At 42.1% G+C, this 26,444-nt stretch overlaps 1 long non-coding RNA gene across 1 annotated transcript in view; it reads right to left on the bottom strand.

Moving 5' to 3' along the window:
* Positions 1 to 1,854: 1,854 nt before the first annotated feature.
* Positions 1,855 to 26,444, bottom strand: part of LOC126458350 (uncharacterized) — a 37,786-nt gene continuing 13,196 nt past the window's right edge. The window contains exon 2 of the long non-coding RNA XR_007585617.1: positions 1,855 to 3,188. This is a non-coding gene — a long non-coding RNA (uncharacterized LOC126458350). The remainder of the gene's footprint in view (positions 3,189 to 26,444) is intronic.

Genomic DNA, 26,444 nt, shown 5'->3' on the forward strand with positions numbered 1-26,444 from the left:
AATACGTGAACACCCATGTTGTTGTTGTTGTTGTCTTCGGTCCTGAGACTGGTTTGATGCAGCTCTCCATGCTACTCAATCCTGTGCAAGCTTTTTCATCTCCCATTACCTACTGCAACCTACATCCTTCTGAATCTGCTTAGTGTATTCATCTCTTGGTCTCCCTCTACGATTTTTACCCTCCACGCTGCCTTCCAATACTAAATTGGTGATCCCTTGATGCCTCAGAATATGTCCTACCAACCGATCCCTTCCTCTAGTCAAGTTGTGCCACAAACTCCTCTTCTCCCCAATTCTATTCAACACCTCTTCATTAGTTATGTGATCTACCCACCTAATCTTCAGCATTCTTCTGTAGAACCACATTTCGAAAGCTTCTATTCTCTTCTTGTCTAAACTATTTATTGTCTATGTTTCACTTCCATACATGGCTACACTCCATACAAATACTTTCAGAAACGACTTCCTGACACTTAAATCTATACTCGATGTTAACAAATTTCTCTTCTTCAGAAACACTTTTCTTGCCATTGCCATTCTACATTTTATATCTCCTCTACTTCGGCCATCATCAGTTTTTTGCACCCCAAATAACAAAACTCCTTTACTACATTAAGTGTCTCATTTCCTAATCTAATTCCCTCAGCATCACCTGACTCAATTCGACTACATTCCATTATCCTCATTTTGCTTTTGTTGATGTTCATCTTATATCCTCCTTTCAAGACACTGTCCATTCCGTTCAACTACTGAACACCCATACAATGGCCAAAACAGAAATATCACAGAATTTGATCCTGTTTTTCCAGTGACAACATATAAGAACATGGTGTTTGGCTTTACTTTTTCTGGCACCAGGATTTCCCTGCTTTGACTGAATGCAGTATCTTTTGCTGCAGCTGGTACCTGAGCTGAAACAGCATTATTGAAAATACAAATCTACATGGATAATCTGCAAATCACACTTAAGTGTCTGGCAGAGGTTTCATCGAACCAACTTCACAATAATTCTCCATTATTACAGTCTCGGACAGTGCATGGAAAAAATGGACACCTATATCTCTCCGTGCGCCCTTATTTTATTATGATGATCATTTCTCCCTATGTAGGTTGGTGTCAACAAAATATTTTCGCAATCATCATTTCCGTGACACACACTGCCCTATTTTGTGATAACACAAAATGTGCTGCTCTTTGAATTTTCTCGATGCAGTCCATTAATCCTGACTAGTAAGGAACCCAGACCACACAGCAGTACTCCAAAAGGGTATGGAGAACCGTAATGTAGGCAGTATCTTTAGTAGATTTTTTACAGTTTCTAAGTGTTCTGCCAACAAAATGCAGTCTTTGGTTTGCCTTTCCCATAACATTTTCTACTTGTTCTGTCCTTGCTTGCTCAAAGCGGATTCCATTTGGATGTGTTAACAGTGACAAGAGAACATTTGTCTTACCACAACTGGATACACCTACAGTTATAGCCAACATATTATTTTGTAGCAGTATCCCATTCTTCTTCTTCTTCTTCTTCTTCTTCTTCTTCTTCTTCTTGTCTTCCTCCATAACATCACAGGACCAGTTACTTACAACAATCTTTTGTGTCGAGGATGCTTCACCCACCCCACCATGATACAGACTACATCAGGTTTTGCTGTACAATGGACTTTTATAGAAAACATGTATGTCACCAATTGAGCTGCAATGCTCAGCTCATATGGTATATATACATATACAAGAATGTTTGCTCTATCATTTAGTTTAACAGTGACTTAAGATGCTGACTGTGGTGATAAGATGATTCAGACAACTTGGTGCTGCTGTGGTATTGCATACATGGCAAAACAAAATAAAACATGGTTTGTGATAATATACATATTTTTATTTACCAAACATACATAGGGTGCACTACATACAAAAAAATCAACTTCTACTTTCTTTATCTTTACACCTACACAAAACTTAGCAATTAAAGCTTTCTTATATTTACATAATTCAGTGTGTATTTCTCCCAAACATGGGTCTTAGCTCCTTCTTCTGACACCATATTGATTCAGTGTTCTATATTGTCTGCAGGCACACTATACATATAGAGATAGTTCACAATGTCTTTATCCACAGTTTGCACACAAGGCAGCCGTCTGCTCAGTCTTTCCAATACAAGAGATAGCACCATCCTTAGGCTGAATAAGTTTGTAACCGGAGTGCATTGTAGATAATGGATCGGCATCCAAATCTGACGATGAGTACCACATTGTCACACAATTATGTGAGACACAGCATCGGGTCAGCATCATATATGTCCAGGGATGGACAAGATGGACAATACTCCGAAGTCATCTGCTGATGGATCTAGTGTATTGTACCACACAGTTCATCCCATTCAAATTCTGTCAACACACTAACATGCATTTTCAAATGTCTAACACAACATGCCAGTCACTGTCCACCGACACTTCTATACCAACATTTAAGAGCTTTGAAAACTGTTATGTAAGTTTGAAGTTAAAATCAGTATAGTGCTGGGAGGAATTGGCATCTTCTGATCCATCAAATCAACACTTATATTGGTACAATAAGAATTTTCTGGATGACTTGTATGTTGGAGTCCAGTACTGACCTGCATCATTTGTTGAAAGATCCACAGTGCACTTCCGTGAGTCTGGGACAGGCTGGCAGTCTTCACTGATGAGTGGCATGGATAATAGCTGCTCCTTGTCCTGCTTGAACATGCTGACCAGACGCACTACAAAATTCCATGTGAGGGAGGTCACCTTCCCTGCTACAGCTTCTGATCCACCAAATCAACACTTCTCCTTAGTATAACACAAATTTTCTGGATGACTTGTATGTTGGAGGGCAGTACTGACCTGCACCATGTGATGTAAACTCCACAGTGCACTTCTGTGTCTGCGACAGGCTGGCTGCCTTCATTGATGAGTGGCATGGATAAGAGCTGGTCCTTGTCCTACTCGAGCATGCTGACCAGATGCGCTACAGAATCCCATGTGCTGGAGATCGCCTTCCCTGCTGCAGCTTCTGTGAGTCTGGGACAGGCTGGCTGTCTTCATTGATGAGGGGCATGGAAAACAGCTGCTCCTTGTCCTGCTCAAACATTCTGACCAAATGTGCCACAGGATCCCATCTGCTGGAGGTCACCTTCCCTGCTGCAGGTCTTGACACGTTGGAGAATGCTGAACAAAGAAGAAGAACCATAATGTACAGTAATAATAAACAATAACAATTATGGACAGACATAAACAAAGGCAGCTTTAATGGTGGTTCGTTGTGTGCAAGTACTCATTGTATCCTTATCGATTACCTGCTGGTCAAAGTGTTCTGTCATTACTGAGAAAATATAATCACTGCTTCTAAACAATCCGGGATAATAACTACTGGGCATAGCTGGGCATAGCTGTACATATTTGTACCATTTCTCATGCTGACCTGGTAATATCTTAAGAATAGCTCTTCAAAAATTGCTTTTGTGGTTGGATTTTTTTTACGTAGACACCTCCTCCTGGGACACTGCCTTAATGAAGCACTGTCCATGTGGGTGAGGAGGTTTGCGTGCTCTGGATCCAGAGGGCTATGCCAGTGGTAGCTTAGCTACCAGAAGGGTCACCCAAGTCGGACATGCTGAAGGGGAGGAGCCAGACAAAGTGTGTCCCACAACGTCCTATCTATCCCCATTTTCCTATACTCATCCTGTCCTAGCCTTGTCCTTTTTCCTACCACCCTGTGTCATACGTCATCGGTGTAGGAGGCAGGTAACGTCAAGAGGCAAATACTCATGGCTCCTGTATCGATGAGGCAAGGCATCTGTAATTGTCAACTGTCGAAGCTGCGTTGGTAAAGTACCAGAACTTCAAGCGCTGATAGAAAGCACCGAAGCTGAAATCGTTATAGGTACAGAAAGCTGGCTTAAGCCAGAGATAAATTCTGCCGAAATTTTTGCAAAGGTACACACGGTGTTTAGAAAGGATAGATTGCATGCAACCGGTGGTGGAGTGTTCATCGCTGTTAGTAGTAGTTTATCCTGTAGTGAAGTAGAAGTGGATAGTTCCTGTGAATTATTATGGGTGGAGGTTACACTAAACAACCGAACTAGGTTAATAATTGGCTCCTTTTACCGACCTCCCGACTCAGCAGCATTAGTGGCAGAACAACTGAGAGAAAATTTGGAATACATTTCACATAAATTTTCTCAGCATGTTATAGTCTTAGGTGGAGATTTCAATTTACCAGATATAGACTGGGACACTCAGATGTTTAGGACGGGTGGTAGGGACAGAGCATCGAGTGACATTATACTGAGTGCACTATCCGAAAATTACCTCGAGCAATTAAACAGAGAACCGACTCGTGGAGATAACATCTTGGACCTACTGATAACAAACAGACCCGAACTTTTCGAATCTGTATGTACAGAACAGGGAATCAGTGATCATAAGGCCGTTGCAGCATCCCTGAATATGGAAGTTAATAGGAATATAAAAAAAGGGAGGAAGGTTTATCTGTTTAGCAAGAGTAATAGAAGGCAGATTTCAGACTACCTAACAGATCAAAACGAAAATTTCTGTTCCGACACTGACAATGTTGAGTGTTTATGGAAAAAGTTCAAGGCAATCGTAAAATGCGTTTTAGACAGGTACGTGCCGAGTAAAACTGTGAGGGACGGGAAAAACCCACCGTGGTACAACAACAAAGTTAGGAAACTACTGCGAAAGCAAAGAGAGCTCCACTCCAAGTTTAAACGCAGCCAAAACCTCTCAGACAAACTGAAGCTAAACGATGTCAAAGTTAGCGTAAGGAGGGCTATGCGTGAAGCGTTCATTGAATTCGAAAGTAATATTCTATGCACCGACTTGACAGAAAATCCTACGAAGTTCTGGTCTTACGTTAAATCAGTAAGTGGCTCGAAACAGCATATCCAGACACTACGGGATGATGATGGCATTGAAACAGAGGATGACACCCGTAAAGCTGAAATACTAAACACCTTTTTCCAAAGCTGTTTCACAGAGGAAGACCGCACTGCAGTTCCTTCTCTAAATCCTCGCACAAACGAAAAAATGGCTGACATCGAAATAAGTGTCCAAGGAATAGAAAAGCAACTGGAATCACTCAATAGAGGAAAGTCCACTGGACCTGACGGGATACCAATTCGATTCTACACAGAGTACGCGAAAGAACTTGCCCCCCTTCTAACAGCCGTGTACCGCAAGTCTCTAGAGGAACGGAGGGTTCCAAATGATTGGAAAAGAGCACAGATAGTCCCAGTCCTCAAGAAGGGTCGTCGAGCAGATGCGCAAAACTATAGACCTATATCTCTTACGTCGATCTCTTGTAGAATTTTAGAACATGTTTTTTGCTCGCGTATCATGTCATTTCTGGAAACCCAGAATCTACTATGTAGGAATCAACATGCGTTCCGGAAACAGCGGTCGTGTGAGACCCAACTCGCCTTATTTGTTCATGAGACCCAGAAAATATTAGATACAGGCTCCCAGGTAGATGCTATTTTTCTTGACTTCCGGAAGGCGTTCGATACAGTTCCGCACTGTCGCCTGATAAACAAAGTAAGAGCCTACGGAATATCAGACCAGCTGTGTGGCTGGATTGAAGAGTTTTTAGCAAACAGAACACAGCATGTTGTTATCAATGGAGAGACGTCTACAGACGTTAAAGTAACCTCTGGCGTGCCACAGGGGAGTGTTATGGGACCACTGCTTTTCACAATATATATAAATGACTTAGTAGATAGTGTCGGAAGTTCCATGCGGCTTTTCGCAGATGATGCTGTAGTATACAGAGAAGTTGCTGCATTAGAAAATTGTAGCGAAATACAGGAAGATCTGCAGCGGATAGGCACTTGGTGCAGGGAGTGGCAACTGACCCTTAACATAGACAAATGTAATGTATTGCGAATACATAGAAAGAAGGATCCTTTATTGTATGATTATATGATAGCGGAACAAACACTGGTAGCAGTTACTTCTGTAAAATATCTGGGAGTATGCGTACGGAACGATTTGAAGTGGAATGATCATATAAAACTAATTGTTGGTAAGGCGGGTACCAGGTTGAGATTCATTGGGAGAGTGCTTAGAAAATGTAGTCCATCAACAAAGGAGGTGGCTTACAAAACACTCGTTCGACCTATACTTGAGTATTGCTCATCAGTGTGGGATCCGTACCAGGTCGGGTTGACGGAGGAGATAGAGAAGATCCAAAGAAGAGCGGCGCGTTTCGTCACTGGGTTATTTGGTAACCGTGATAGCGTTACGGAGATGTTTAATAAACTCAAGTGGCAGACTCTGCAAGAGAGGCGCTCTGCATCGCGGTGTAGCTTGCTCGCCAGGTTTCGAGAGGGTGCGTTTCTGGATGAGGTATCGAATATATTGCTTCCCCCTATTTATACTTCCCGAGGAGATCACGAATGTAAAATTAGAGAGATTAGAGCGCGCACGGAGGCTTTCAGACAGTCGTTCTTCCCGCGAACCATACGCGACTGGAACAGGAAAGGGAGGTAATGACAGTGGCACGTAAAGTGCCCTCCGCCACACACCATTGGGTGGCTTGCGGAGTATCAATGTAGATGTAGATGTAGAAGGGTGTATGTCAGGATACTCCTAGTGGCATGTGTTCATTCACTGCATCCTCTGCCTCTCGGCAGGCATATCGGCCTTGCGATCCACTGCCATCTGAGCTTGAGGATGAGAGAGTGGATCTGCACCTGCACAACTGCTTTTCCACTTAAATATATTCACGCACAGATGGCTGCAGCAAAGTTTCATGGGCTACGAGTTTTTTTAAGTAGTCCTGCAGTGATGGAGTACTGATGGTGAGGCAAGAGTTTGGTGTGCCCGAACCTTAGTGTGTGCTCTGCACGTTAGGCAGTCAGACGGTGATGGTCATTCTGTAACTTGACAGGGATGGGAGGAATGGTTCGGCAGTTTGTCAGAAGACAAAGCAGCCCTATTTAGGATCGCTCTGCTTTTCCTAATCCAGGGAGTGGCCTAGAAAAGGTGGCCTAAACATAGCCCATCTCAACTCAGTGCAAGTGGCAAACCGCGGTCACTTGTTCAGCAAAATCTGCAGTCGAAAAAATAATAAAGGAAATACTTGCATTAAACACTTTATGACTGGTACATGGAATGTCCGTACTTTACTGGATAATGACCATAATCAATTTCCAGAGAGAAAGACAGCACTTACTGCTAGAGAGTTGGCTAGATATAACATCGACATTGCCGCCGTAAGTGAAACATCTCAATGACTCCGGAGAGCTGTGTGAACAGCTCATAGGTTACACTTACTACTGGAGTGGGAAACCATCTGCCAAACGGGCGAAAAGTGGTGCAGGCTTTGCCATATGCAATAAACTGGCATGTTCATTGATGGAAGTTCCGAAAGGCATCAGCGACAGAATCATAATGCTCAGACTTAAACTAACATCTAAGAAATACATTCACCTGATCAGTGTCTACGCACCTACACTGCCATCTCCCGATGAGGAGAAGTACAAGTTCTACTAAGATCTCTGATGTGTACTTCAGGGCATTCCTTCTACAGATGAAGTCCTGTTGCTCAAAGATTTCAATGCTCGGGTTGGCAGTGATTTCAATGCCTGGAATGGAGTCATCACCATGGAATTGGAAAATGCAACTCAAATGGTTTTGATCATTTAACTTTGTGCTGAATTTGAACTCTGTTTGACAAATACATACTTTTGGATGCCTGATAAATATAAAACGACGTGGGGGCACACAAGATCTAAGCACTGGTACCTTCTAGAATATGTGATCGTACGAAAAAAAGATCTTGGTGAAGTACTGATCACAAGTGCTATGAGAGGCACTCAGGGTTGGACAGACCATCGATCTCTGAGGTCCAAATTAAAGATAACTTTGAAAGCACCATGCCGAGTGTCACACAAAATACCATCAAAATTATGCTGCAAAATCTTGGTCGACAATCAGACTATGAGAGCAAAACTGGACGATGCATTCAGTTGTGATGGGCTTTTGATATCAGAGTCTGCCTCTGTACATGAGCACTGGAATGTATATGCTACTTAACTGTGCAGATGTGCCACGGAAGTCTTGAGAAACCCTCAGGAAAAGAACCAAGATTGGTTTGACGATTCAGATGCAGAGATCAAAAAGCTTGTTAATGATTTCAGATCATCTCTTCACAGTCCTGGTCTTGACAAGCGTAAAGTAGCACACTACAACATGAAAGTAAAGGTGTGCACCCTCAAAGACAAATGGTGGCTGAATAAACCCAATGGAATGCAATAATATGCTGACAAACCGAACAGGCAGATTCTTCGAGTGCCTGGAAACTATCTTTGGTCCAAAATCGAGGGAGATAGCACCTGTTTATGACAAAGATAAAACCTGTTGGCTGACGCAACAGAGTGATATCCTTGGTTGCTGGGCAGAACATTTTGATGACATTCTTAATCCCAACCATCAGACGACTGATATTCCATACATAGAATCACTTGAAGGCCTGCTAGTCAATGAACAACTTGCTGATGCCTCTTCGTTCAGTGAATTCATTTCAGCACTGGCTAAGCTGAAAAATAACAAATCAGCAGCTTACCATCAGAACTTTATAAATATGGTGGACCAAACATTACAAACCCACTGTTTGTTACAATTTCAAAGATTTGGGAGTGCAAAATAATTCCACAAGATTGAAAAGATGCATGCATTTGCAAGATTTACAAAGGCAAAGGTGACATTTCTGACTACAGTTCTCACAGGGGAACCTCTCTTCTCACAGCAGCAGGGAAAGTCCTGGCTCACATACTCAACAACCGACTAACGCACCTTGCAGAAAAAGTGCTACCAGACAGCCAGTGTGGCTTTTGCCCAAACAGAGGCACAGTGGATGCCATATTTGTAGTCAAACAAATGCAAGCTTATAGCAACATCAGCCTCTGTTCATGTGCTTTGTAGACCTAGAAAAAGCATTTGACTCAGTCCCACAGGACGCTCTCTGGATTATACTAAAGCTGCCCTGACAAAATTATTACCTTGATTAGACAGTTTCAAGACAACATGACAGCAGAAATCCATTACCCATGACATGCGGTGTAAAACAAGGCTGTGTACTGGCTCCCACACTCTTCTCACTTTACTTCGCAGCTGTTATGAGAGACGCGACCAAAGCCTGCAGTGGTCAAATGGGTCTTGACTCGAGAACAGACAAAAGTGTCTTCAACATCTCTCAGCTCAGAACAAAAAGTTGCGTAAATGAAATATCTATCTTAGAAATTCTTTACTCAGACGACGTATGCATGATGGCTAATTCTCCTGATTCTCTCCAAACATACATGAACCTGCTAAATGACTCCTGCAGAAGATTTGGTTTAGTCATAAGTATCACCAAGACGCAAGTCCTTCAACAACCACTAAGGGGTTCCAATACAGAAGGCTATTTTGGAAAAAAAAGCAATTTGTTGGTAAAATTAGTCTTTCATCTTAGTTAAGCTGAATGGTAGATAGTGAGCCCTTATAATCATAACCATAAAAGTTTAATAGCCTCTGTGCCTCATATGTGCTGATACCTGGCTGCTGTTACTGTTATCCAAACATTCAATAATGTCTATATCTGTGTCAAAGTAAGAAATTTGTAGCAGATGGGGTATAGATGAATACCACTTGAGCATCTGATATCTTTCCTGAATCAATGACCCACTCCCTCTGTCTGACGTCATACCCTTGTCATTTTTCTGCTTTTACTGCCAAATGATGCAACTTTTCTGTCATTTTGTGTACAGTAGTACAGCTTTTATGTTGAGCAACAAGTAAAAGTGCAAAGAAACAGGTAATTTTATCTTTTTATGTTAGAGATAGAAAATTTAGACAAGGTTGCCTTATAATTCCAGATTTAGGTGGAAATGTCAACTGGGGGATTACCTGGATTGTGAAGGCAGAGGTAGGATATAACCAGCTCATTAAAAAATTTGCATGTACTGGGCCAAAAAGCAGTCTCTTCAGAAACAAGACTGATTATTAGAAGTTGTTAGGTTAGTGGTTAGGTTAGCGTTGTTTAACGTCCTGTCGACAACGAGGTCATTAGAGACGGAGCGCAAGCTCGGGTTAGGGAAGGATGGGGAAGGAAATCGGCCGGGGCCTTTCAAAGGAACCATCCCAGCATTCACCTGAAACGATTTAGGGAAATCACGGAAAACCTAAATCAGGATGGCTGGAGATGGGATTGAATCGTCAATTAGAAGTTGTACCAACACCAATAACCAGTTGAGGAAGGGGGGAGAGGGGGCAGCCAATGAATGGGGGTAATTTGACTGTTATTATTGTTTTCTGATGTTATAGGGAAGAAATGATTGATGAGCAGTGTGATAACTTAGTTCAAGCTAAAATTTTAGGAAGCGTACAAGTGAAGTCCCAGTCAGGAGAGAATTAACGGAACTGTTATGAGAGTACAATGGTGTTTCTGACAAGAAGCCCGGAAAAGTAAAATCAACTTTAGGGCCTCGTGCCTGCCACAAATAGCAGAAGGTTGTATGTCCACCTGGCCTGACAGGCATAACGTCACAAGGAAAAAAGTGTTTAGGCAAAAAATTATAAAAATCTAATAGACTCCTAATTAATTACAATGGGTGTACATGTTCACATTAGTTGTTTGCCTTGGTTACCTGTTTATATCATTTCACTTTGGTTACATTTCTTAAACCAAAAAAATTCTTGATTTTATGTATGTGGATCTGTAAGCATTTAGACAGGGATTCTCAAGAATTTTGAATGAACCAAAACATCATCAAAGAACTGCTTTAATTCGCCACAGATGGATGTAGATTTTTCTTTTGGTTTGCCTACAGCCAGTTCACTAACTGTAAACTAGATTGCTTTGAACTTCTTGTCAAGTCTTTATTTCCTTATATTTCCCTGTTGTTCCATAGTTTCCCACACTATTTCTTCTGTTTCTTGAGGAGAAATGCTTTTGTACTCTGGAAGTCCAATCAATGTTTTTATCAAGTTAGGTGCCTTTTATAGCATAAAATTTCATAGGGAGAAAATCCAGAAGTGATGTGTTGAAGACTTTTTGGAACACCTTTCCAAAACTACCGACATGTTCTTTCCAAATTGTGTGATTTTTACTAACATTATGTCTTACATTACCTTCCTATTGCTCCCCTACACCTTTCTGCAGTGTTATAAGATGGATACGTAGACACTGGAATATGACTTATGTTTTAAATCCTCAACGAAGTTTTCCAAGCCTTAACATCATTAGAAAGGATTTTGCTTGGGTGTTGCCACATTTGCAACATAATCTCTCCTGATTTTAAAATTATTCCTGCTAGATGCTTTATCTGGTGGCTACAATTTTGTAAATTTTAATTTGGGTATTGGCACATATAAATCTACAACAACAAACTCCATCTGTTCTTTTGGCAAAATGTTCTCTATAAGTCTGGTTACTGACTTCCACACTCTGGCATCAATCATAGGTAACTAGTTGTTTTCTTATTCTCCTGGAGATGCTACAGAAATAAAATTTTCTATAATTTTCTGAATGCATTTTTGTGTCTGAAACTTTCATTTATATATTTCATTAATACCTCAGTATACTGTTCTGATCAACATAACGTCCATGTGTCAATGCCAAAACAGTGTCCCCTTATATACTCAATAATACCATTCTACTTTTTCTTTCCCCTTTTTTCCCAAAATGTGTCAGAACATTTTGGTATCATCATGAATATTTTGATAGCTGCACTATGTTATTTATACCTAACTGGATAAAATCACAGATGTGTAATCGTTTTATCACACTAAAAAAAACTAAATCATTACATACAGCAACAATATTAGAGAAGGAAAATTGCTACTCATCATATAGCGGAGATGCTGAGTCACGATAGGCACAACAAAAAGATTCACACAATCATAGTGTTCGGCCATTAAGAGACACACACACACACACACACACACACACACACACACACACACACACACACACACACACACACACAAAAATGCAAACTGCACACACGTCTGCAGTCTCAGACAACTGAAACCACATTGCAGGAAGTGTGCAAAACAACTTCCCAATGTAAGTTTCCTGCTGCCAGAAGCTCTACGTCACACCACTAAGTTTAAATCTCGTGCTGGTATGCAGCATATAGTTTAGCTCAGTGGACTCTAGTTTGCATACTTATCTTGTGCAGTAGCTTTTGGGTAAGCAGTTTCTAGTAACAGGTAACGGCAGATACAACAATTTCAGTAGAGAGATTTATTTCTTTTTAAGAGCTTGCCATCTCAGGATATAGCAAGAAATCTGCAGAGCAGTTTTTAGTGTTTCTTTATTCTTCTCGTTATATTTTGCGTGCATTCCAAACTCAATAGAGACATCTGAGATTTTATATGAATTTTTACACATCACGACATGGCTAGGGACTGTGCTTGTTGTAAGCGGACACAAAGAGAATCGGCTGCTGTCTGTAAACAGCTAGAAGCAGCATTGGCTACCATCAACACACTTCTGGATAACGCTCGAAGTTGTGGCGACATCAGAGCACTGGGGCCAAGACCTGCAACACTTTTGGTGCTGTTGGAATCCCCTGGTGACCCAGGTATCACTGCATCTTCTGATACGCAACATCTGATTGATCCGACCTCCTTTGAAAGTGGGTGGCAGACAGTAGTGGGTCCGCCAATCACTGGGCATAAGGCGAAAGTAGGAGCAGGTCGCATGACTGGTTCCCTATGCCTTGGCAACAGGTACAAGGTGCTACCCAGTGTTGACAATAACTCTGAGCCAGCATGGGATGCCACTCCTGTTAGGCCAGTGGCTGATTTTCCTGCCCAGTCCGGACAAGTGCAGACGGTGGGAGCTCAAACATTAGGTGGGTGATGGGGCCTCAGCAGAAAAATAGCAAGCAAGGCAGGAAAGAATGCCAGTGTGCTCTCAGAATGTTTGCTGGGGGTCTCGTCCATGATGTAGATGAGTCCCTGCCAGCAGCTATCAAGCGCACTGGGTGCAACCACCTGCATACAGTGGGACATGTTCACACAAATGACACCTGCTGCTTGGTTTCTGAGAGCATCTTCGGCTCCTTTCGACAGATGGATGATTTGGTGAAGGTAACTAGCATCATATGTGTTGGGCAGGCTAAGCTATCTATTTGTAGCATAGTACCCACAGATGATTGTGGTCCTCTGGTTTGGAGCAGAAAGGAAGATCTAAGCCAAAGGCACAGATGACACTGTGATGGTATCGGATGCAAATTTCTCGACCTCCACTATCGGGTGCAGAATTGTACGGTTCCCCTTAACAGATCAGGCGTGCACTACATGCACGAGGTGGCTATTAGGGTAATTGAGTAAGTGTGGCATGCACATGGGGCTTTCCTTTAGGCTAAGAGAAGCCCTCCCTTGGCATTAAAGACGATTTTCCAGATAAATTAGCCATAAAATCCTAAGGGAATTTTCATTCTCACAGATTAGGGATATAAAAGGTTTATATGACTTTAGTAGACTGCACGAGCATCCAAGAAAAAGTCCCAGAATTAGTATCGCTTACTGAAGGTTATAATGCACAGGTAGTATTAGGGATAGAAAGTTGGTTGAAACCGGAAGTTAATGACAACTAAATATGAAGTTCAGATTAGAATGTTTATCGTACAGATAGGTTAGTTGCCAATGGTGGCGCCGTGTTTATTGCATTAAACAATTTGATAAAATCTAGTGAGGTTATCATGAATTCCGATTGTGAATTAATCTGTGTGAAATTAAGTATCAAAGATCCATCAAAAATGGTAATCAGATGCTTTTATACACTACCTGAGTCAAGAGCTCTAGTGGTAGAGCACTTCAGACAGAACTTGCAGAATATTCTTAATAATTTTCCTCATCATGCCACTGCAATAGGGAGTGACTTCAACTAGCCACGTACATATTGGGAGTGTCATGCAATAAAAATTGGTGGGCAGATACAGTGATTCATGTAACACTGTTCTGGATGTCTAGTCCAAAAATTACTTTGAGCAGATAGTTAGAGAACCAACTCGTGAGTATAATGTCTTAGGATCTGAACTTATGGAATCTGTTAATGCAGAGGAAGATATCAGTGATCAAAGGGCTACGATAGCATCTATTACAACGGGTCTGACAAAGTGTTAAGAAAGGTAGGAAGATATTTTTACTTAGCAAGAATGACAAGATATAAATTTCATAGTATCTGAGCAGTCAGCATCAAATATTAGGGCATGAGGTTGACGATTCGGAGAACAAATGAAAAAAATTCAACATGCCCTAGGCAAGTATGTTCCAACTAAGGTGTTAAGGGATGAGAAAGACCCACCATGGTTTAATAGCTGTGTTGCAAAACTGCATTGTAAACAAAGAGAACTTCACCTCAGATTCAAAAGAAGTAAAAACCTAGCTGACAAACAAAAGCTGAACGAAGTGAAAAAGAACATAAGGAGAGCAATGACAGAAGCATTAAATGACTTTGGAAGTAAAACTTTTTCGACTGATATGAGTAAAAATGCTAAGACCTTTGGTCATTTGTAAAAACAAATGGTTCAAATGGCTCTGAGCACTATGGGACTTAACAGCTGTGGTCATCAGTCCCCTAGAACTTAGAACTACTTAAACCTAATTAACCTAAGGACATCACACACATCCATGCCCGAGGCAGGATTCGAACCTGCGACCATAGCAGTCGCGCGGTTCCGGACTGCACGCCTAGAACCGCGAGACCATCGCGGCCGGCTTGTAAAAACAGTAAGTGGGTCAAAATCATCTATTGATTCACTCAGTGACCAACTGCCACCAAAACAGAAGATAACAGAGAGAAGGCCAAAACTGAATCGAAAGTGCAGCTATTGAGGTAACTGATAACGGAATAGAAAAACAACAACTGGTTAGTAGTGGAAAGGCGTCAGGACCAGATGAGAGACCTATTAGACTCTACAAACGTTACATGGAAGAACTTACTCCCCTTCTAGCAGTAATTTATCGTAGATCGCTTGAGCAATGAAGGGTATCTAGCAAATGGAAGCAAGTGCACGTCATTTCTGTTTATAAGTAGGGCCGTAGGTCAGATACACACAATTACAGACCTATGCAACTGAAATCAATTTGTACAGAACTATGGAACATGTCTAATGCTCAAGAATTATAAAGTTTTTGGAGAATGAAAATCTCGCCTATAAAAACAACATGGATTCAGCAAACAAAGATCCTACGAAACATAGCTCGTTTTGTTCCTCCACAAGATACAAGCGCCACAGGCAATGGCACTCAGGTTGATGCCATGTTCCTTGATTTCAGGAAGGTATTTGACACCATCCTGCACTCTCGTTTAGTGAAAAAAATACATGCTTATTGACTATTGGAGCAGATTTGCGACTGGATTCAAGACTTCCTTGCAGATGGAACTGAAGATGTCGCTCTTAATGGAACAAAATTGACAGATGTAATTTCTGGAGTATACCAAAGAAGTGTGATGGGACCATTACTGTTTACAATATACAGTACAGCTTGCTTTTATGTTCCCGGAATTAATGCTTTCCTGGCATTTACAACATTTTTTATTGTTCCCATCAAATTTCCTGTGTCCACAATGTTAATTCACACCTGATTTTGCATCAACATATTTATAATTTTCCCTGTGATTTACAGTTTGTGAAAAACTGTTCACGGAGAAAAAACTGATGTAAAATGATGCTGGCATGGTGTTGGCCATCAAGTAGTATTTACAAACATTGACACCAGGACGCACTTAACTCAGCAGATTTAAACCGTTAAACGGGTAAAAGTTGGAGCATTTCATGCCATATCTCCTGCTGCTGGCAAGCTCTATTCAGTGTGGTGGCTGATGGTAACAACTAGGTTTGTTTGAAACAAATATCATGACCAATCACAATCATTTCCAAACTGTCTCTACTGCGCGTACACAGCTTCATATTGTTGTGGCCATGACACCTTTGTCGAATCACAGCTTCATATTGTTGTGACCGTGACACCTTTGTCGAATCAGTGTTGGTTGAATCATATTTAGTGTGTTTCGTTTGGCCACTTGCAGTGCTAGCTGACAACAACTTCACTCAATTTCCATTGCTCAATGCTTTTGGTTTACACACAGCACCAATTATGTATTTTTTCATACTGAGTGTGGCGACTAAGGCGGTCGCACAGCTGGCAGCCGCGAACAGCTGACGGAACGCAAGTGTCAATGAGATTCATGTGCCAGCTGCGAGGAGTGCTGACATGTACTTACTCCTTGCCATGGCGCACAAGCGTTCCATGACTTTTAAATGATGTTCTACGTTATAATTGTTCCGTTGTTGATTTCACAGAACATTTCTGGGGAGTTCTACCCAAGTTTTCTGTAACATGCCATTGGTTATTATTGCGTAATCATTGCCTATGTTATGTGTTCTTCGCTGAGTGGTCTTCGATAAAAACATGATAAACTTAGAAGACATACTTCTTCCACAGTAAGAACGCGATAGTTAGTCGCGAGCCTAATGCACAGTGGGAACGCAACATCTGGTGACCCCGACACGATTGTGGCTAAGAATACAATTCATCAGCACCAAGAAAGTAACATTTGTTAGCAGACATGACAGATACACCAGGAACTCCCGCGATTTCAAGACTGGCAGTACAACTACCACCATTTTAGCCTCACAGCCCCGCGTTATGGTTTGCACAAGTCGAGGCGAGTTTTCTTTGTGCAGGTGTGACATCGGATTCCACCAAGTTTGCATTGGTAGTGAGCCTATTAGACCATCGATATGCGGCCTAAGTACAGGATATTATAACTTCACCACCCAACACACAGGCCTACGTGAAACTCAAAACAGAGTTAATTCAACGAGTATCCGCCTCACAAGAGGAGTACGGCAGGTTCTAACACAGGAGGGCATTGGAGACAAAAATCCGTCCCAATACCTCCGTCACCTGAGGAGCAAAGTTGATGCAGGGACAGTCCCGGATATGCTACTTCGTACATTATGGAGCAGTAGATTGCCGGCTCAAATGAAAGCCATCATCACGTCACAAACTGATATGCCACTTGACGCCATAGCTGATCTCGCTAACCGTATTCAAGATGCAATTGTGCGCCTGCTTCCTATTCTGATAAGTCGACGGCATGTTCAAGTGCTTCAAAGGGCACTAAACCCGACTACAATAGTCTCACGAATTAAATGGAAACACTAACCAAACTGCTGAACAATAACTTACTAAGCAAGGTCGACACCCTCAGTAGACGAATGAATTGCCTGCCGACCGGAACGTTAAAGGATAGTTCCGATAGACATCCCACAGCTACTCTTCATCACGCGCCCATGCCTCTGGTGACACACCGCCTACTAACGTATGTTGGTATCACCAGCGATATGGAGAGCAGGCACACAAATGTCATCTGCCTTCTGCATATACCACCCACAAACATCGCACTTAAGTAAACACACCGGGCACATTTTCTGTATGTCTGTTCATAACGGACCGCAAGACAGGCCAAAAGTTTTTGATCGACACCGGATCCGACCTCAGCATTCTACCACGCGATAACAACAAAAATACAGTCAGGCCGCGGCATTTCAACTGTCTGCCACTAATAATTCTGTGATCACGGATTATGGAGTACAGCTTTTGGAACTACACCTCGAACTGAGATGTTCTTTGGTGTGGAACTTCACAGTCACAGACGTGATGGAGCCTATCATCAGCACAGACCTCTTGGCGCCTCATGCCTGACGTCACGAACGCTCGGCTGCCACACACAGTCACAGGGCTGTCGAGCGCTGGATTCCAGCGCCAAGCTGCAATTTACGACGATAAGGCGATCCAGGCTGCGGACAACAGGTACTCTAAGCTGCTAGCGTGGTTCCCTGCTCTCACAAGGCCTCCAGAGGCCCAACAAAAAGTACGTCATGATACAGTACACCACATTAATATGACAGCTGGCCCCCCGATTTCATGCAGACCCTGATGATTAGCTCCCAACCGGTATGTGATCGCTACAGCAGAGTTTCATGCTATGTTGGCCAAGGGCATTATCCGCTCATCCAAAGGGGCGTGGTCGTCACCCTTGCATTTGGTGCCTAAAAAGAATGGCATGTGACGGCCATGAGGCAACTACCGCGCCTTAAACATGATAACAATTCCAGACTGCTATCCAGTACCTCTACTAAAGACTACAATCATGCATTGTGTGGCAAACAGTTGTTTAGTGTGTTGGATTGTGCCAAAGCACACACACAAATTCCGGTTGCTGAGAAAGATATCAGGAAGACAGCCATTACAATGCCTTTTGGCTTGTTTGAAAGCTTATTTATGACGTTTGGCCTGAGAAACGCCGTACAAACATGGCAACGATTCATTGATCCTATATTACGAGGGTTACCATGTTGTTTTGCCTACCTAGATGACATACTCGTCTTCTCAGCAATGGCAGAGGAACATGAACAGTATCTCATTAAAGTTTTTGAGCGCCTTGACAAGTACGGCATTGTTTTGAACGTCACTAATTGTTCAGACAACCGGAGATAACGTTTTTGGGTCACCTAATTTCTTCGGCGGGATCGCACATTTTGCCAGAAAAACTTAAAGCCATTTTGAATGTTCCTCGCCCAGAGACAGCCAAAGAATTACGTACATTCCTTCAACTCCTCAATTCCTATTGCTGCCATCTGCCACATGCGGCAGAACTTAAAGAACCACTTACAGCAGTTCTGGCCGGTCCGAAAACAAAAGGCAAAGCACCTGTGCTGTGGTCACAATCAATGATAGACGCTTTTGAAATCACCAAGAAAAGCATACCTGAGGCAACGCGTCCTGCTCACCCTGCTTTAGACGTGCCTCTTGTGCTTGTGGTTGATGCTAGCCAGGTGGCCATAGATGCAGCATTGCAACAATATGTGGACGAAGCCTGGCAGCCCCTAGTTTTTTTCTCGTGGGAATTATCGCCTGTTCAGCAACAACGGAGCGCTTATGATCGGGAGTTGTTGGCCATCTAAGCTTCCATGAAGTATTTCTGAATGCAGGTGGAGCCGAAAGAATTTACAATTTATGCAGACTATCAACCTCTGACATTCGCCGTCCACCAGAACAACAACAAATGTTCGCCGAGGCAGTTTAATCAGTCTGAACTTATTGCTCAATTTTCCACCGACATTAAACACATCTCTGGGTTGAACAATGTAGTGGCAGACTGTTTGTCACACGTCAACGCACACCTGGCCCAAGCACAACAATCAGATCAAGAACTTGAAAATTGCCTAACAATGACACAGCAGGACTGTAACTCAAGTTCATTGATGTACCAGGATTAGACACTAAGATATATTGCGACATCTCCAATAACAAAGCAGCGTGCCCACGCATCCCGGTAGACCTGCGTAAGCAAATATTTAATAACCCCTACGATTTATGTCATCCAGAGGTAAAGGCAACAACGAAGCTCATATCTGTTTGTTACATGTGGCCAAGGATACAAAAAGATTGCTGTCAGTGGTCTCGCGTACGTGTCAATTGTCAACGCAGCAAAATTTCACGTCACGTTCGCGCGCCAGTAGGCAAATTCCCAGACACAACCGAGAGGTTCACTCACGTCCACTTTGGACGTCGTGGGACCTTTACCACCCTCAGAGGGTCAACGCTATTTGCTAACCATCACCTATAGATTCACTCGCTGGACAGAAGCTATTCCGATTGACACCATTTCTGCCGAAATGCTGGCTGCCGCATATATGTCCAACTGAGTTGCTTGTTTCAGCTGTCCATTACATATAACAACTGACAGAGGACACCAGTTCGAGTCCGAATTGTTTACTCAGCTGAATAAGTTTTGCAGTGTATCACATCATGTAATAATGAGTTATCATCCAGCCAGCAACGGCATGGCTGAATGGTGGCACCGGACCCTCAAAGCCGCCTTACTGTGTCATGAATCAAAGTGGACCACGGCTCTTCCTTTAGTACTACTCGGCCTCTGCAGCATCACTAAGCCAGACCTTGACGCATATCCTGCTGAGTTGGTCTATGGAGAATCCCTGTGGCTACCAGGTGAGTTTATCGATCCAGGTGCCTCACCGAGGGATGTATCACAGTCGTCCCAGTTTATAATCCAACTGTGGTATCAGATTTCACACATGTGACTGCATCCGGCATCACAACATGGGACACTGCATACATTTCTACATAAAGAGTTCAAGCACTTCACCCATGTCATGCTAGGCAAAGACGGCATTAAACCAGAGCTCACGCCACCTTACACTGGGCCACACTTCGTAATAACAAGACGGGACAAAACGATGGACATTATGGTGAATGGAAAAAGGAACAGTGTCGGTTGATCGAGTTAAACCTGCTTTTGTCTTTGAGGAATCTTTAGATGCGTACAGCTCCCTCCGCCAACCGGCGTTTTCGCCAACTGATAATCCAGCACCTCACAAAGCTCCTTCGAAGCAGACACAATGTACAACGCGGTCCGGACGCCGTGTGAACTTTCTGGCCAGATTCGAGGACAGCGTCTGAGGCAGTTACCAACAACGGTGCTCTGCTCACCTGTGAGGGGCTGTGTGGCAACTAAGGGGGTCGCACGGCTGGCAGCCGCGATCAGCTGAAGGAACGCAAGTGTCAACAGGGTTCACGTGCTGGCTGCGAGGAGCGCTGACAACTACTTACTCCTTGCCGCAGCACACAAGCGTTCCATGACTTTGAAATGATGTGCTATGTTATAATTGTTCCGTTACTGATTTCACAGAACATTTTTGGGGAGTTCTACCCAAGTTTTCTGTAACATTCCATTGGTTATTATTGTGTAATCACTGCCTATGTTATGTGTTCTTCCCTGAGTGATCTTTAATAAAAACATGATAACATAGAAGACTTACTTCTTCCACAATAAGAACATGATAGTTAGTCGCGAGCCTAACGCACAGTGGGAACGCAATATGAACAAAATGTGTTTCAGGAACGTATTCTTGTTGTGAAATGCTGTATTTACATATGTATTTTTTGTGGTGTTACACAAACTAACTATGTGAGTGATAGTTGGCCTGTGTGTAGTTTTCTACATAACAGAGGAGGCACAGTACCTGATAATCTCAGAAAGACAACTACAGTCCAAGAGACAAACACCACATATGCAAACACCACACAAAATACTTATGCAAATATTTGCACTCAACAATGAGAAAAAATTCTCGAATTGTGTCATGCTAAGCATGAAAAAATATGTAACTGTTGTAGTGTTTCATTGCTTAAATAATGAATGACAACTGAGGCTTTCCGTTAACATCGATTATGATGTACGAAACTGAATCAAACGTTTCTTCGTCCCATACAGTTACCTGTTCCATTTACATCAGTGGTTTTTATTAGATAATAAACATTTATCAAATAATAAGTCCCTGACAAGCTTATGTACATACACTAATCAGCCAATACATTACGACCACTGCCCACCATCACGTTGAATGCTGCCTGGTTTTGTTGCGGGCACATGACTTGAAATAGAAGTACATAAGCGGAGCACATACGGATGGAGGATCACCCTACCGAAGAATCAGGCTGCGAATGGGGAAATCCATTGAGATAAATGCCTCTATTATTATTATGCAGAACCTGAGAACAAGTATCTCAAAACCAGCAAGGCTCATCAACTGTTCACGTCTTACTGCCGTGAGCATCTACAGAAAGAGGTAGGACAGTGAAACTGCCACTAGATGCTAAATGGTTGGACGTCCATGAGCTCTTCACAAGATATGGGATTCGGAGGCTTGTCAGCTCTGTAAAGTACGATAGATGATGATCTGTGGCATCTCTGCTGCAAGAGCACAATGCTGGTGCCTGCACAAGTGTTTGAGAGCACACCATTCATCATACATTGTTGAGCATGCGGCTCTGCAGCAGACAACCACTACGTGTTCGCATGTTGACCCAACATCACCATCAAATACGACTGCAGTGGGCATGGGACTATCTGCATTCAACCATCAATTAATGGAAACATGTCGGAGGAGATATTCTCCTGTGCTTGCATGGGACCTGTGGTAGTAATCAAAAACACACTGACTGCTATGAACCACCTGCATCCTTTCATGCTTGATCTCTCCCCACATGGCAATGTCATCTTTAAGCAGTATAACTGTCGATGTCTCCGAATCATAACTGTGTTACAGTAGTTTGAGGAGTTTTACAGTGAACTCACAATGTTTTGCTGACCAAATTTGCCTGATGTAAAACATATGGAACCCATCTGGATCGCTATCAGGCGCCATCACCACATATGCAAATCAGCCGCCCATTATTTATGCCACAAACCTCCACAAACTTACCAACAAACTGTCGGATACCTGATACGCAGAATCAGTTATGTATTTCGTTCCAAAGATGGACAAACAAGCTATTAAGCAGATGGTCATAATGTTTTGGCTCAACTGTGTATATCATACATAAAGTCCACAAAAGCAAGGGGGTATCCTACATGTAACTTTTACAGCTTAAAACGTTATTTCCCACATTTTAAATTTTCCCACAATTTATAGCATCATTCTGAAGTCCCTTAAAATGTGTAAAAGTGGGGTTTCACTATATATGAATGATCTAATAGACAGCATCGGATGCTCTTCAAGGCTGTTCGCAGATGATGTAGTTGTCTATAACAAAGTAGAAATGCTAGAAGATAGTGACAATTTACAGAATGACCATCTGAGAATCGATGAATGGTGCATGCTCTAGCAGTTGTCCCTGAATGTAAATAAATGTAACATATTGCGCAAACATAGGAAAAGAAATCAACTACAGTACAGCTATAGTATTGATGACAAACCACTGGAAACAGTATCTGCAATAAAATACCCAGGAATAACTATCCAGACTGCCCTTGAGTGGAATGACCATACAAAACCAACAGTGGGAAAAGCAGATACCAAACTCAGATTCATAGGAAGAATCTTAAGGAAATTTAACTCGTCCTTGAAAGAAGTGGCTTATAAGGCACTTGTTCAACATATTCTTGAGTGTTTTTCATCTATCTGAGATCCCTACCATGTAGAACTGATAGAAGAGAGAGAGAAGATACAATGAAGAGCGCCGAGTTTCCAAACGGGATTGTTTAGCCGGCATAAGAGTGTTATGAAGTTGCTCAACAAGCTCCATTGGCAGATTTTACAAGAGAAGCATTGTGCATCATGGAGAGATTTACTATTGAAATTTTGAGAGAGCTCTTTTTGGGAAGAGTCAAGCAACACATTACTTCCCCCATACGTATGTCTCACATAGGGACCATGATGAGAAAATTCGAGAAATCAAGAGCCAATACGGGTGTTCACTGACAATCATTCTTCCCATACGCTATTTGCGAGTGGAACAGGGTTGGAGGACTTAGTTGGTGGTAGAAAAGTACCCTCCACCACACACCATTAGGTGGCTTGCATAGTATGGTGTGCATGCGTATAGGTCAAGCATAATATGCAGTGCCAGGTTTTTGAGTTGTGTGTGGATTCCTGTTATTGCTGTCTTTGTTTGAGCTATTTACGTCAAGCAAAATGTATGATACCGTGTACGTCATTTTTTAAGGGATATTTGTTTGGAATGATGTCATGGGTGTTACTGACATTTATTCAGTTTGTCCCCACCCACAAACCTCCCACTTCCCACATTGTCTGCAGGTGTATGAGTGATGTAGTGGTCACCTAACTGAATACATATGAAGTAGGAGTGTCTGCTGCCTTAATGACATCATGGGTCAAAGCCGATGGATGTATCCCAACTTTCAATAACCCCAGAAAACTATGACTGCATGCATAATCACTGCGATAATTATCCAGATGATGACAAACTGTCAGAATTTTCGAAAGAAAAATTAGCTTACAAAGATATTGCTGACAAAATTGAGTACAGCCAAGAAGATTAATACAGACCACCAGACCAACTGCAACTGTTTAAAAATACAAAGTGTTGTTGTTGATAAAATTACATGCACTTAAAATGTACTACTTTGCGTCTGAAGTGCAGGTAAGACCCCTGCAAAATTTGAAAGAAAATTTAACCCCTGAATAAGCAATTCTGTTAATGGACTTTGCCGAAAACTACAGTTTTATAACTCAGAATGAAATCCAACTGTTACTGCTGGAAAAGAAGCAGCTGTAAAATCCATCCTGTTTGTTTCTGTGGTAAATGAGGAAAATAAATTGGTAACAGTTAACCATTGCTGGGCCATTCCATGTCAAGTGGACCCAGACTTCCCACTCAACCATTCCAAATCTGATGAAATTTTATGGAAAGGTTTCTCAGTGTCATCGATGGATATGTACAAAGTTTCAAGTTTTTATCTCCTTTGGTTTGATTTCTACACCCTCTCATAGATAGAGGACAGAAACATACTATTACAAGCCCCACTTTTATATACTTAAACTACTTTTTGTTCCAAGTAAAAATATATTGCTGATTGAACTTTTAAAAACATTGGATGACAGATGTATTACCAGTACTTCAAAACATGGCAGAAAATACATTGTGCAACTTGGAGAGCCCATCTTTACCCAGCCATAAAGTATAATTTGACGGCTGCATTCAGCCAAGAATTGGTAATACACTAGACTCTCACTAACCTGGCCATTCCTTGCACATATGGGTGCCTGAGAAGCAGCAGCACTGGATTACTGATAGTGTCTGAAACTTATTTTAACAACATACGGGATATACTTTATTAAGTCCAGAGACACAATTTTAAAAACATACACTCAGTTTCAAAGAAAACTTTGTCCTTGAATGTGTACATAATTAAACAGTAGTATCAACATTCACTATGAAATCAGTCCCGAACTTTTAACTGTCGCAACGATGATACGCAACAGCAGCTTGCTTTGTCACACAGCTGTTTTACAAGCATTACGTTGGTACTGCATGTATCTGTTTGTTGCATAATGTACTGCATGAAAACGTCTGCAGCTTCAGCACCAGCAGTGTGAGAAATCTTCATGCTCTCTCCATCTGTGCTCTTCTTCATCATTTTCCACTTATACCTCACTGCATGCTCTTGATTATTTCTTCATGTGTTAAAGTTTGGTCTGTCTTCCAGTTTTCCTCATGCAGCCACTTCGCAACATCTCCACCAATTTCTCCTCCTCCTGGATGTGGAACATGAAAGTGTACAAAAGTATCAGCAATCTAATATTTCAAATTGTCTGGCTTATCGTCATTGCTCAGTACAGGATGCAGCTCTGCATCAATAGATGGCCACACTTTTCTCCTGTTCTTCATTATGGCAGCACACCCTGCTTTATCCATAATCACCTTTGGCAGTTTGAAAAACAACATCACGTAGGTCGCTTGATTTTCACACCTTCGGCATAGAGTCAGTATGTCTTCACATTCATTCAGCAAGGAGACAGGAAGTCCAAATTGATAATGACATTCAATTGATTCCAATATTCCCTGGCCCACGGGCTGAATAGGGGCCGTCACACTGTGTGGAAGAAAGAGTGCTTGTGTACCATCGGACTTTGGAGATACATTGGACGAATGACTAGGAACATTGTCAATAAGGATAGCTTTCAGATGAAGCTTTTTCTCCTTTGGTTCTTTACTCACCGTCAGTACAAATGTTTCATGGAACCACCGAGAGAATACTTCTCTGCTAATCCATGCTTTCTTCTAAGTACAATATTGCACTGGTAGTGATTTATGTTGTTGTTGTTGTTGTTGTCTTCAGTCCTGACACTGGTTTGATGCAGCTCTCCATGCTACTCTATCCTGTGCAAGCCTCTTCATCTCCCAGTACCTACTGCAACCTACATCCTTCTCAATCTGCTTAGTGTATTCATCTCTTGGTCTCCCTCTACGATTTTTACCCTCCACGCTGCCCTCCAATACTAAATTGGTGATCCCTTGATGCCTCAGAACATGTCCTACCAACCGATCCCTTCTTCTGGTCAAGTTGTGCCACAAACTTCTCTTCTCCCCAATCCTATTCAATACTTCCTCATTAGTTATGTGGTCTACCCATCTAATCTTCAGCATTCTTCTGTAGCAATGGCTTTTAGTGAAGATCCTTGGTTCAATTTAAAATTTCCATTTCCTGCTTGAGGTCTACTGTAACCTTTTAGAAAGACATGATACTGAACTGTGTAAAATGCCACAATTTCATATATGTATAGCATTCCTTAACATTGCCATTCACTCACAACATTGTAGCACACAATAATTCATTGTTGTGCACCTTACCAGATTTGGGTCAGATTACTGAGGGCCAGATTAGCGAGAATTTAGTGTATGACAGTCATGCTGTCTTGTGCTTTTTGTACAATGCCCCTGTTCTCTATCAAAATTTAAGCACCTGTAAATCTGATTAAAGAGTTTTGGGTGCAAAGTTTTGAGTAGTTCTGGGGGCCAATATCTCAACTGTATGTTCTTTAATCTTTTATAACTTGCTAGAACCTG

Source organism: Schistocerca serialis, chromosome 2, assembly GCF_023864345.2.
Source record: "Schistocerca serialis cubense isolate TAMUIC-IGC-003099 chromosome 2, iqSchSeri2.2, whole genome shotgun sequence".
Taxonomy (NCBI): Eukaryota; Metazoa; Arthropoda; class Insecta; order Orthoptera; family Acrididae; genus Schistocerca; species Schistocerca serialis.